Here is a 12,554-nt window from a genome sequence, read left to right on the forward strand (position 1 = left end):
CTAACAAGGAGATGCCTGATCTTTCAGTTAGTCAGAGTGCAGGTGACCTGGCAGCTACTGCAGCATCCATATCTTCCTCTCAAATGAATGTAACCATGCACATTCCTGAAGAAAAGTGTAGATCAGAGAAGAGTGTGGTGGAGGTGCAAGAAACAGCTGCTGCTGAGTTTAGTTCCTTAAGTCTAGATGATCCAGGACTGTGGACCCACTTGAGCAGTAACCTGAGGGACTTCCTTGTTCTGCATCGGCCACAGCAAGTGAAAAACTTCATGTTTCCCAAAGACAATGAAAATAGAAGTTTCCATCCAACACATTACTGGTGTGAAATCCCCAGTGGGGACAAAGTGGACAGGCCATGGCTTATGTACTCAAAAACCCAGAGTGCTGCATATGGTTTTTGTTGCAAACTCTTCTAGTCTAATGTTCCAGTCACATTGGGTTGTACAGGAACAAAGGACTGGAAAAATCTGTCTAGAAATCTGGCATGCCATGAGAAGGCAGCAAATCACCAGAGAGCATTCCATAGGTGGAAAGAGCTAAGGTTAAAGGCCGCCATAGATGACCAGCATCAAGGGAAGATTGCATCAGAGTCTCTTTACTGGCAAAATGATCTGAAAAGGCTCACTGCCATTGTGAGAATGCTTGCTACCCAAAACCTAGCACTGCGTGGCACTTCAGATCAGCTGTATGTGCCAAACAATGGAAACTTCCTTAAAATTGTGGAGCTGATGGCTGAGTTTGATGCTGTAGCATCTAAGAAGAGTCACCACCCAAGAAATGTACACACACCACTACCTTGGAAAAACAATTCAAAAAGAGATCATACAGTTACTGGCAACAAAAGTCAAACAGAAGATTGTGGCAGATCTGAAGTCAGCAAGATATTACTCTGCTATTCTGGACTGCACACCTGACATCTGCCATATGCAGGGCTGGCTCCAGGCACCAGCTCAGCAAGCAGGTGTTTGGGGTGGCCAAGGGGAAGGGGTGGCATATCGGGCTCTTCGGTGGCGGTCCCTCGGTCTCTCTCGGAGGGAAGGACAAGCCACCAAAGTGCTGCAGAAGAAGAAAGCGGCATGGTGGAGCTACCGCCGATTGCGATCGCAGCTGTTTTTTTTTCCCACTGCTTGGGACAGCAAAAACCCTGGAGCCGGCCCATATGGAACAAATGACATTAATGGTGCGGTTTGTAACAACAACAGAACCTAGTGAAAAAGTCCCTGCAATGGTGACTGTGAGAGAGCATTTTCTAGAATTTATTGACATTGATGATACTACAGGAACTGGTATGACAAATGTGCTTCTTAAAAAGCTGGAAGATACAGGAATTGCGATAGCTGACATGAGAGGTCAGGGCTACAATAATGGTGCCAACATGAGAGGAAAGAACAGAGGAGTGCAGACATGGATCCGAGAGTTAAACCCTCAAGTTTTTTTTGTTCCTTGCAGTTCTCATTCATTGAACTTGGTGGTCAGTGATGCAGCATCAGCTTCTAGTGAGGCTGCTGAATTTTTTAATGTAATTCAAAGCTCTATGTATTTTTCTCTGCATCAACTCATCGTCGGCAAATTTTGAAGCAACATCTAGGAACATCCTCTCTGACACTGATACACTGAGTGCCACACTACGGGGAAGTCAAGTGGAGGCGGTAAAGCCTATCAAACACCAAACTGGGAAGATAGATGATGCCATAGTTGCCATTATGGAGGATAATGCTATGACAGGAACTGTTTGTGGGAGAACAGTGGCAGAGGGAAATGGAATCATTAGAAACATATATAACTTCAAATTTCTGTGTGGTTTAGTGTTGTGGCATGACACACTGTTTGAAATAAATGTTGTAAGCAAGAGATTCCAAGGTATTGACCTTGATATATCTGGAGCAATGGAACAAGTGGACAAAGCAAAATCATACGTACAATCTTACTGGTCAGATGAAGGATTTCAAAACGTTCTGAAGAGTACATAGAAGTTAGCAGAGGACCTTCACACTGAAGCTATTTTCCACCCATTCAAGAATAAAAGAGTCATCGAAGAAGATGACATTTTGATTACAAGGCACAGGATAATCCCATAAGAGACCCCAAACAACAATTCAAAGTTGAATTCTTTAACCAGGTGCTAGATTGTGCAATACAGTCAGCTGAAGAACATTTCATGCAGCTCAAGGAACATGGCCGTATATTTGGGATGTTGTATGATATTCCAAAACTCCTCACTATACTTGAAGAAGACCTACACTAGCAATGCAGGGCACTAGGGACAGTGTTGACACATGATGACATGCATGATACTGATGCGAGTGATTTAGGTGATGAACTGAAAGTCCTTTTAAAATACATTTCAGCAGGATCAACTTCAAAGGCTGTTCTGGAATATATGTGCACAAATAAGATGACCACCCTCTTTCCAAATGCCTTTATTGCTCTGCACATACTTCAAACACTTCCTGTAACAGTTGCCAGCGGAGAACGAGGCTTGTCCAAGCTGGAGTTAATAAAACACATCTATGCTCCACAATGACACAGGAGAACCTGGTGGGCCTTGCAACCATCTCAATAAAGCATGAGCTGGCCCAGACTGTGGACCTTCAGGAAGCAGTTCAAATCTTTGCAACCAAGAAGGCACGGAAAGCACCACTTTGATTATTCAAATGGATAAAAATGCCAGTGTTTACTATGCAGACAAGAAAAGTTACGTTTGCTGTTCAGGCATTTGAAAGTTAAGTGTTACTTAAAATTTTTGAACAAGGCATTTTAAGTTGTTAGCTCTCCTTTATTGGGGTAGGTAGCAGAGCAGTACCATGAGAGGAGTAGAACAGGGAGAAGGCAGAATTGAGACCTTTCAAAATTTTGGCCCAAGCGAGGGCTCCCCGCCTCAGGTCCCAAAATGTAGTGGGCCGGCCCTGGACCAATGGTTAGGACACTCTCTTGGGAGACCAGGGTTTTATTCCCCACACTGCCACAGACTTTCTGTGTAACCATGTGCAAGTCACTTATGGTATGTCTACACTGCAGGTGGGAGCATGCTTCCCAGCTTCGAGAGACAGACGTGCTGCCCAAGTGCATGCCCAGGTGGGTTTGTACTCAGCAAGTAGCCTGAGCTGCTGCCTGTGCTACCCCCATGCCCTGCTACACTGTTATTTTTAGCACATTACTGTAGCTTGAGTGCAGCAAACACATCTGTATACCTGTGTTGGGAAGGACGCTCCCAGTCGCAGTGTAAACATATCGTCTCTCTCAGTGCATCAATTCCCCATCTGTAAAATAATCATGGGCACAATAAGGATCTTGCACAGATTTAACCTATTTAAGAGTATTTTAAATGGATTTCATGGAAAGAGGAAGATTTCTGTCTATCCCAGATGTCTTCTTCAGCACCTTCGAGCTTCTTTGCGGAGTTCTGGTTATGCATCGCTGATTGACTTTCAAGATTTTAGACCTATGCAGAGTACAAAAACCAATTCATAAATGAAAGCTTGCATTTCTTAATCACTTTACATGTCTGGACTATTATGAATGACAGTAAATAGTACTTGAAGCTTGAGAAAGGCAGTATTAATCTGAAAAGAATGTAGATTTAATACTAAATGTAATGACAGCCAAGAGAAATTGCTAAGAAATTTATTGTGCTAAGTAAGAAGTAATTCCTTTTTCATGACAAACCTTTTAAACATTAATGCTAACTTAATGCGTAATTAGATGTGCCTTGCATGCTTATGGCATATATAATTAGCAATCCATGGTACAACCCACTCCAAAACCACTCCCCCCACAAAACCCCAAAGAAATAAAGTCAACTTTGAGAAGCAAAGAACACTGAAACTGGGAATATTATCTCACCATGAAAGATTAAAATTTGGATGCCTCGTGTTTTCCGGTGATGTCCTGGAGGGAAGGAGGGGCAATCAGGCAGTACATTTACACAACTAGAATATGACAAGTAATTATGTCTTCAGATTCAGAACTGCAGAAACACAGAAATGAGAGAATTGCAGTGTGTAAGGAATGCCTGTTGCAAATGTTAAAGATCGAATAAACAAAAAGTTTAATACATGATAAAGTTGCACAATCAAATAGTGGGGTCAAAAAATTCCAAAAGTTCAATTATTGTTAAATCAGACCTGTTGCACGTGATCTATAATTTATGGTATATATTAACGAAAGCAAAAACATTAACGTTTACACAAAAAAGAGGAAAAGAATCTACTGTGTGCTCAGCATAGTTGTTAATTTTGCCAGAGCAACTTTAATGTTAGGAATTTCCTGATTCTCATCTGGTCTTATAACTTTAATACAGTATTGCAGAAGGTGTTTCTTTTTTATATTTTATATTACACTTAATTTTAAAAAAAAAGGAAAATATATGTGGGAAGGTCATCAACTTGTAAAATCATGTTGCCAAGCATAGCTTTTACAGTGGAACTTGTAAATTAAACTGGTGAGGAGATTGCGTCGAGCCTTTCCAAAGGAAATATAAAATTATTCTATGATAAGAGACAAAGTATGGGAAATTTCTGTCCAAAAGAGAATATTTTCCATGGTAAGTGTGTGAAAAGAAGTGAATATGGAAACTACTCTGCAACCTTAAACTTAGTAAATGCTTCTGGGTGATCACAAGACAGATTTGTGCTGAACCATCCAAGTATAGCTTGGGCAGTTAGAATACCATGTAGCACTACCCAAACTGGAGTCATTCAGTATATAAATATTTAAGCAGCTAAGTTATTTCTCCATTTTATTTCCTTACTTTCTCTGACCTGCTCCGCTTCCTTGTTTCTTTCTTAGCTCTCTGCTGATCTTTTCTTAGTTAAGGCTTTTTACCTTAAAATTTTCTATATTATGGTATTCAGCTTTATATGTTCCCTCCTCAGCTCTTACTACTATTTTTTTTTAAGTCTCTGTTTTGCTTCAGAGGCATTGTCTGGAAAATGGAAAGTCTCCTTTTCTTGCTTCCCATTTCATTTTTGTAAGGACTGAATAACCTTAATCCCTATCAAGCACCTTCCATTACCTGTATTCAGCTGTCAAGTGTCACACAATAGACTCATAGACTCCAGGACTGGAAGGGACCTCGAGAGGTCATCGAGTCCAGTCCCCTGCCCTCATGGCAGGACCAAATATTGTCTAGACCATCCCTAATAGACATTTATCTAACCTACTCTTAAATATCTCCAGAGATGGAGATTCCACAACTTCCCTAGGCAATCTATTCCAGTGTTTAACTACCCTGACAGTTAGGAACTTTTTCCTAATGTCCAACCTAAATCTCCCTTGCTGCAGTTTAAGCCCATTGCTTCTTGTTCTATCATTGGAGGCTAAGGTGAACAAGTTTTCTCCCTCCTCCTGATGACACCCTTTTAGATACCTGAAAACTGCTATCATGTCCCCTCTCAGTCTTCTCTTTTCCAAACTAAACAAACCCAATTCCTTCAGCCTTCCTTCATAGGTCATGTTCTCAAGACCTTTAATCATTCTTGTTGCTCTTCTCTGGACCCTCTCCAATTTCTCCACATCTTTCTTGAAATGCGGTGCCCAGAACTGGACACAATACTCCAGCTGAGGCCTGACCAGTGCAGAGTAAAGCGGAAGAATGACTTTTCGTGTCTTGTTTACAACACACCTGTTAATGCATCCCAGAATCACATTTGCTTTCTTTGCAACAGCATCACACTGTTGACTCATATTAAGCTTGTGGTCTACTATGACCCCTAGATCTCTTTCTGCCATACTCCTTCCCAGACAGTCTCTTCCCATTCTGTATGTGTGAAACTGATTGTTCCTTCCTAAGTGGAGCACTTTGCATTTATCTTTATTGAACTTCATCCTGTTTACCTCAGACCATTTCTCCAATTTGTCCAGTTCATTTTGAATTTTGACCCTGTCCTCCAAAGCAGTTGCAATCCCTGCCAGTTTGGTATCGTCCGCAAACTTAATAAGCGTACTTTCTATGCCAACATCTAAATCGTTGATGAAGATATTGAACAGAACCGGTCCCAAAACAGACCTCAATCCTCAAATATAATTCATTTGGCCACTTTTTTCTTTTTAAAATCTGCAGCACTAGTGATGGGTTACAGAGAATTGAGCAAGAGAGTCAGGACCTATGAAGTGTCTTCTCCTTTCTGGAGAAAAGGCAAATGCTGTAGGGAGTATTATCAACTTCCCCTCCTCAAATTTTAAGTCTAAACAGAATATATGAAAATAGGAAGAGAGCAGATATGCTGATTATACAGCAACAGCCCAGCTAATTATGCTGCTACTGGTCACAACAGAATAGGGAAGGAGGAGGCAGAAGACTTCCGTTTAACAGGAGTTCTTAGAAACTTTATTTTGTAAAAATCTCAAGTAGCAAAAAATGAAATATAATCGAAGTAACATTTGAATCTTTCAAGCAGTTTGTTGCAAATTCAATTGCTACAAAAAATGAGTTCTAAAATCATTCCTTTTTGAAGTTTCTCATTGGATTGTCTCACTTTTTAAAAAACCCCTTTAGCAAGAAATTTAAAACATTCTGGGATTGGGGATTTGCTCATGTGCTAATAATGCAATATCCGTTATAAATATGTAGTGTTTGTCTGTACCATGCTCTTTCTCCATAATTGAAAAGAAATGCATAGTGATGAATGTAATGCATTTAATGGTGATGATTCAATGTATCTAGTCAGGTAATCTTCTGTTGGGGATGGTTGTCCCTTTAGCCATAGGCAAAGTTCCTGAGCTAGGAAAGAAGAGACCCTGAGTTCAAGTTTCAGCTCTCTGTGGTTTGCATTCCCGTGCACCTCACCAACCAAGCCTATGAGCCCCAATCATAGATGGCAGTCAAGAATGAGCTGATACATCACTCTATGTCACTACAGACACAATCAGGAATAGAAACTAGGACTCAATGCAACAAGCCAAGTCTTAAAGTCTCATTGCCTTTCAGATAGGATTGACTATGCTTTGGTTATCTCTAAACTATTTTCCAAGAGTAGGGACAGAACCCACTTTTCTAGTGGGTTACACAATTGTTTGTTCTCCATTACGCTACTGATGCCTACTGAATAATTGCATAATCCACTAGAAAAGTGTGTATCAAATCATCTTTCAGTTGTGTTACTAAATAGAAGTGAGGGATAGCTCAGTGGTTTGAGCATTAGCCTGCTAAACCCAGCGTTGTAAGTTCAATCATTTAGGGGGCCATTTGGGGATTGAGTTGAGTGTTGGTCCTGCTTTGAGCAAGGGCTTGGACTAGATGACCTCCTGAGGTCCCTTCCAACCCTCATATTCTATGATCTGACAATTACTTCTGAAGCACTAATGGTAAGAGTCTGAGGCTTGGAAAGTCCAGGGTTCAAACCTTGATGTTGACCCATGTGATGACATGTTTGGGTAACATTCATTTTGTTTTTAAATAAACTGATTTATTTAGTTCAGACAACAAGCATCCTGCAACATTTGTAACTGAAAATCATTTTCTGTAAATTAAGCAACATCCCAGAAAGGGTGTTTTGCATTTCAGTCGTCATCAACTCCCCTCTGACCCTGAGAACATACCTAGTGAGATATAACATCCCTCTATATAAACAAAAAAACCTAAAAATTTGACACACACAAAAGCTAGTTTAGTGACATAAGAACGGCTATACTGAGTTAGACCAGTGGTCCACCTAGCCAGATATCCTGTCTTCTGAAAGAGAGGGAATGAACAGAACAGAGTAATTTATTAAGTGATCCATCCCCTGTTGTCCAGTCCCAGCTTCTGGAAATCAGAGGTTATGGGACACCTGGAGCATGAGGTTGTCTCTCTGAGCATCTTGGCTAATAGTCATTGATGGATTTATCCTCTATGAACTTATCTAATTCTTTTCTTAACCCAGTTATACAGTAACTCCCTACTTAATGTCCTCTCACTTAACATTGTTTCGATCTTAAGCCCCTGCTCAACTACAGAACATGCTCCATTTAAAGTTGTACAGTGCTTCGCTATAATGTTGTTTGGCTGCCTGCTTTGTCCATAGCTGGCAGCCCCCCTATCAGCTCCCCTATTTCCCCGCCACAGCACCTCCCATCCGCCAGCAGACCCTGCGGATCAGCGCCTTCCCCCTTCTCCCCCCTCCCGAATGCCACAAACCAGCTGATTGCCACGGGCAAGAGGCAGGGGATGGGGGAGCCTGCACGCTGAGTCTTTGCTCCTCCCCTGTCCCTCCTGCCTCCTGAACATTGTAAGCCAGCGGATTGCTGCAGGCAGGAGGGAGGGGGGAGGAGTGAGAATGTGGCATAACTCTCCCCACCCTTGAATCCTGCTCACGGCAATCACCTGGCTTGTGGTGTTCAGGAGGCAGGGGAGAGAGGGAGAGGCTGCGCACCATGTCCTCGCTAAAGTTCTGTTAGCTTTTTGGACTGCCATTGCATACTGAGCAGACATTTTCAGAGAACTATCCATGCTGACTCTAATATCTCTTTCTTGAGTTGTAATAGCTAATTTAGACCCCATCATTTTGTATGTATAGTTGAGATTATTATTTCCAATGTGCATTACCTTGACAGGTAAGGTTGCACCAGAATATTTCCCTCCACTCAAAACTGTGAAAAGTTAAAGGAAAGACTCCTGCATTCCTTGACATTTTTACATTGCATACACCACTACTGATAACAGGAAAAGCAGTATCTACCTCAACTTCATCAAACTTATGCTCTAGCACAAAACCTTAATAACTGACCTCATTAATGTGAAGGCAGAATAACTTCTTCCCATGTTACAGATGTGGCAATCAGTTGATAGAAGAGCCTGTGAAATTGCTGTTAAGATTTTGTGCTAGAGCACATGTTTCAATCGGGGGCAGGGGGGCTTTTAGTTATCAGATTAGATTATAGTCATAGTTTAGAGTCTAAGTACGTATACAAAAGATGACCTTAGACAAAGTCTGGTCACACATCTACGTGATCTGGCACCACTTTCTTAGGGAGGAAATATTTGGCAGAAAAATGAAAACAGACTCCATTTGTTTATGCCACTCACTACAGATTTCTAAACATAGACATCAGTGACACTAGAAACTAGCTATGTAAGAAAGTACTGATTTATAATGGTGCAGCATCCAAGCAAACGCAACTGAACTATTAATCTGTATATTTTTATTCAATTTTGTTTTTCTCATTTGTAGGGTCTTACCAAATTCACGGCCATGAAAAATGCCTCACGGACCATGAAATCTTATCCTCCCGTGATATCTGGCTATTGTAGTGGAGGGACAGCGCTGGGGTCACCTACCGTGCACCAGGCTCCAGCTGCTAGTCCCAGCCCAGTGGTTGCCCACCCGTAAGGCTGGCCCTGCCCCTCCAACTGACAACACCCCCATACCCTGACCCTCATTTCTGCGCTACTATTTGCGGTGGTGCAGGCTTTACAGCTGGGCACTGCCCAGCTCTGAAAGCAGTGCCCTGCTGGCAGTGGTGCAGAAATAAGGGTGGCAATCCCACAACCCCCCTATAATAGCTTTGTGAATCCCGCACTATTCCCTTTTGGGTCAGGACCCCCATGATTACAACACTCTGAAATTTCAGATGTTAACATCTGAAACTGTGAAATTGACTATTTTTAAAATCCAGTGACTGTGAAATTGACCAAAATAGGTTGTTAATTTGGTAAGGCCCTGTTCATTTGTATAAAATTAGATACAATATACTCTGTAATTATTATTTAACATTAGTATTGCAGTAGTTCCCAAAGCCTCTTTTGCTAGGTGCTGCCCAAACACACAGTAAAGGGTTTGCTTACAAAAACAGACCACTCCTCCATCTTCTCCACTTCGCTCTCTCCCATGCATATGTTGTAGAATGAGATATTTTTCAATCAAACATTTTCTATGCTATGAACACCTTAAATCTCGGAACTCGGCTATATTAGTAACTATTACACTGTAACACAGTCATCTTACCATCTTCCTTTCATAGTCTTTACATAAAGCCATTGTATTTTAAGCAATCGAAGCAGGGCCGGCTTAAGATCTTTAGAGGACCTAAGCACTAAAAAGATTATGGTGCTCCCATGCCGTAAATAGTACCATACCGTAAAATAAAATTTTATTTTTTGAAATGACACAAAAAAACTTACATGTAAAAGCAGCAAAGAATCCTGTGGCACCTTATAGACTAACAGACGTTTTGGAGCATGAGCTTTCGTTAGGTTCAAAGTTACAGCAAACAGAGGTAAATCCTCTTAGCAAAAAGGAACATTTACAAGTTGAGAAAACAAAGATAAAACTAACACGCCTTGCCTGGCTGTTACTTACAAGTTTGAAATAAGAAAGACTGGTTTAGAAAGATTTGGAGTGCATGGATTGATGTCTTAGTACCAAGATCGAACAACCCCAAAAACAAAGAGCACACAAACAAAAGCCTTCCCCTCACCAAGGTTTGAAAGTATCTTGTCCCCTTATTAGTCCTTTGGGTCAGGTGTCAGCCAGGTTACCTGAGCTTCTTAACCATTTACAGGTAAAAGGATTTTGGTGTCTCTGGCCAGGAGGGATTTTATAGTATTGTACATAGGAGGGCTGTTTCCTTCCCTTTATAGTTATGACAAGAGTTGACAGATAAACTGAAGTACCCAGCAGTACTTATTTCATCCACAATAGCTAAACGAACTTTGTCACTCATTAGACCAATGAGTTCATCACATATTGTCTTGGGTAAGTATGATGGGTTACCTTTGCCAGCATTCCCATATTTTGAGATACGTCCTGCTAAAAATGGGTAAAACTGAGCCACAAGCTCCAACAATCCCAAGAAATGTTCATTCTGCAATGATCCAAATGTGCCATTTGATCCCTGGAAAGGCAAACCACATTCAGCTAATGTTTGAATAACACCTATAACACGCTGCAAGACATGTTGCCAGTATTCATGCTCCCCTTTAATTTGTTCTTCCAATTTTTGTGTCAATCCAAAGAAAGAAAAAAAAAAGAATCAAGTAGGTATGACTCAGAAGAATATATCAATAATAAAACATAAATTTATTGCAACACATGACAGGATCTGATTTCCTTGCATTATTTCGATCTATGTTAGTAGAACGCCCCCCTGGTTTAGGTGGGGATAAGTAATAAAAAGAGAATAGAAAAATGGGGGAAGAGTGTATAGTGGAGTGTAAGGAAGTCTAATAAAGTTCTGATTCTTCCCATGATGACTACTTCGATGCTTTTTTTGAAATATCAAAATTTTTCAAAAAAAAAAATATTTTTTCGGTGCCCCCTGCTTTGCTGGTGCCCTAAGCACGTGCTTAGTCTGCCTGTTGGGTAATCCAGCCCTGAATCAAAGTAAAGGAGATTGAGTTAGCAACTGGAATGCTGTCTCCCCTGTGGGGGGCTCTTTTGCTAGCCACTTGGGAAATTCCAAGTCAGTAGGTGGTGCATGATGCCCTGCTGTGTATGGTGCAAATCTCCATCCTGTTACCACTTGGTTTGCTGATTAAAAATTGTTACGAGCTTAGAATTTTCACCAAACAAACATTATGAAAATGAGATTCAGGAGAGAGAATCCTGGTGGATTGGTCAGATAGTTACTCAAAAAGTACCAGCAGAAAAGAAGAAACCATCTTGGAAGACAAATATCTTAACCACTAACATGTCCTGATGAAAAATCTGGCAGAGACTCTTGCAAGGTGGAAAAAACCCAGCAAAACCAAAACCCTATGCTTCTATATTCTCCTGGCCAGAAGATCAGCTTTAAGAATTAAGATCCCTCAGAACTTCTTCAGGTGTTCAGAAGGAGATTCTGAGAGTGCATTTAGAACCACTGAGATAGAACAGAGATTCTATTCTTCCTTAGCTTTAATAATAACCCAGACAGCCAAAAAAAATAATCTCACCACTTCTTGATCAGAATCCACAGAATGCTCCGTTTTGCTTTTAAAACCCCACTAGCAGCCATTTGGACCTAAAAAGAATTCATACTCAGGCAAGAGTGTTTAAAAAAAATACATTTTTAAAGGATTTAAATTTATATCCTTGCATTATCCTGTTAAGGGTCCAGATTAACATACAGGGAATGTAGACTACTTATGTGCAAATAGCGTGTGAAGTCACCCTTCTATAAAATTCTCCTCAATGAGTTTCATTTCATAAACCAGGCCAACTAACATATTTGAACATAGTATTCATGGTGTACTGGATCTTTGGCCAGAATGTCCCATTTGAAGGGAAGAATTAAAGAACGATCTAGGCAGAGATTCAGCCAGTCTCATAACCAAAGTGTCATTGGCTATCAGGAAGACTCAACTAATTGTGTGCTCATTTGATAGAGAGGTAGAACAGAAGGTATGCTGGGTGAAACTTCCAAAAAGAGAATACTCTTATTCCTAAAACTAATGGATCCTGGAGAAGACGACATTTGTGTTTATGTTTGACCATAAAGTCATCAGACTCATCTGACTCCATTTGTGGCAAATTAGGAGGAATGCTGACTGGTGCATTTTCTTCCCTTGATTAGTTCTAGAAGTCTGTCTGCTCTGGAATTCAGAACCACCGGTAACATAGATGACCCCAGGGAATACATAAAACTCCTTTTTGCTG

The 12,554-nt window shown here is 40.9% G+C and overlaps 2 long non-coding RNA genes across 2 annotated transcripts in view; one reads left to right on the top strand and one right to left on the bottom strand.

Annotated features, from left to right (window-relative positions):
• The window catches only part of LOC115655027, a 109,944-nt gene that overhangs the window by 13,809 nt on the left and 83,581 nt on the right, over positions 1 to 12,554 (top strand). The gene's annotated exons all lie outside the window — the stretch shown is intronic.
• Positions 2,878 to 10,766, bottom strand: LOC115655028. The gene is made up of 3 exons (XR_004001320.1): positions 10,692 to 10,766; positions 3,844 to 3,967; positions 2,878 to 3,442 (listed from the first exon to the last, which is right to left on the bottom strand). It is a non-coding gene; the product is annotated as an uncharacterized LOC115655028 (long non-coding RNA).

Source organism: Gopherus evgoodei, chromosome 7, assembly GCF_007399415.2.
Source record: "Gopherus evgoodei ecotype Sinaloan lineage chromosome 7, rGopEvg1_v1.p, whole genome shotgun sequence".
Classification (NCBI taxonomy): domain Eukaryota; kingdom Metazoa; phylum Chordata; order Testudines; family Testudinidae; genus Gopherus; species Gopherus evgoodei.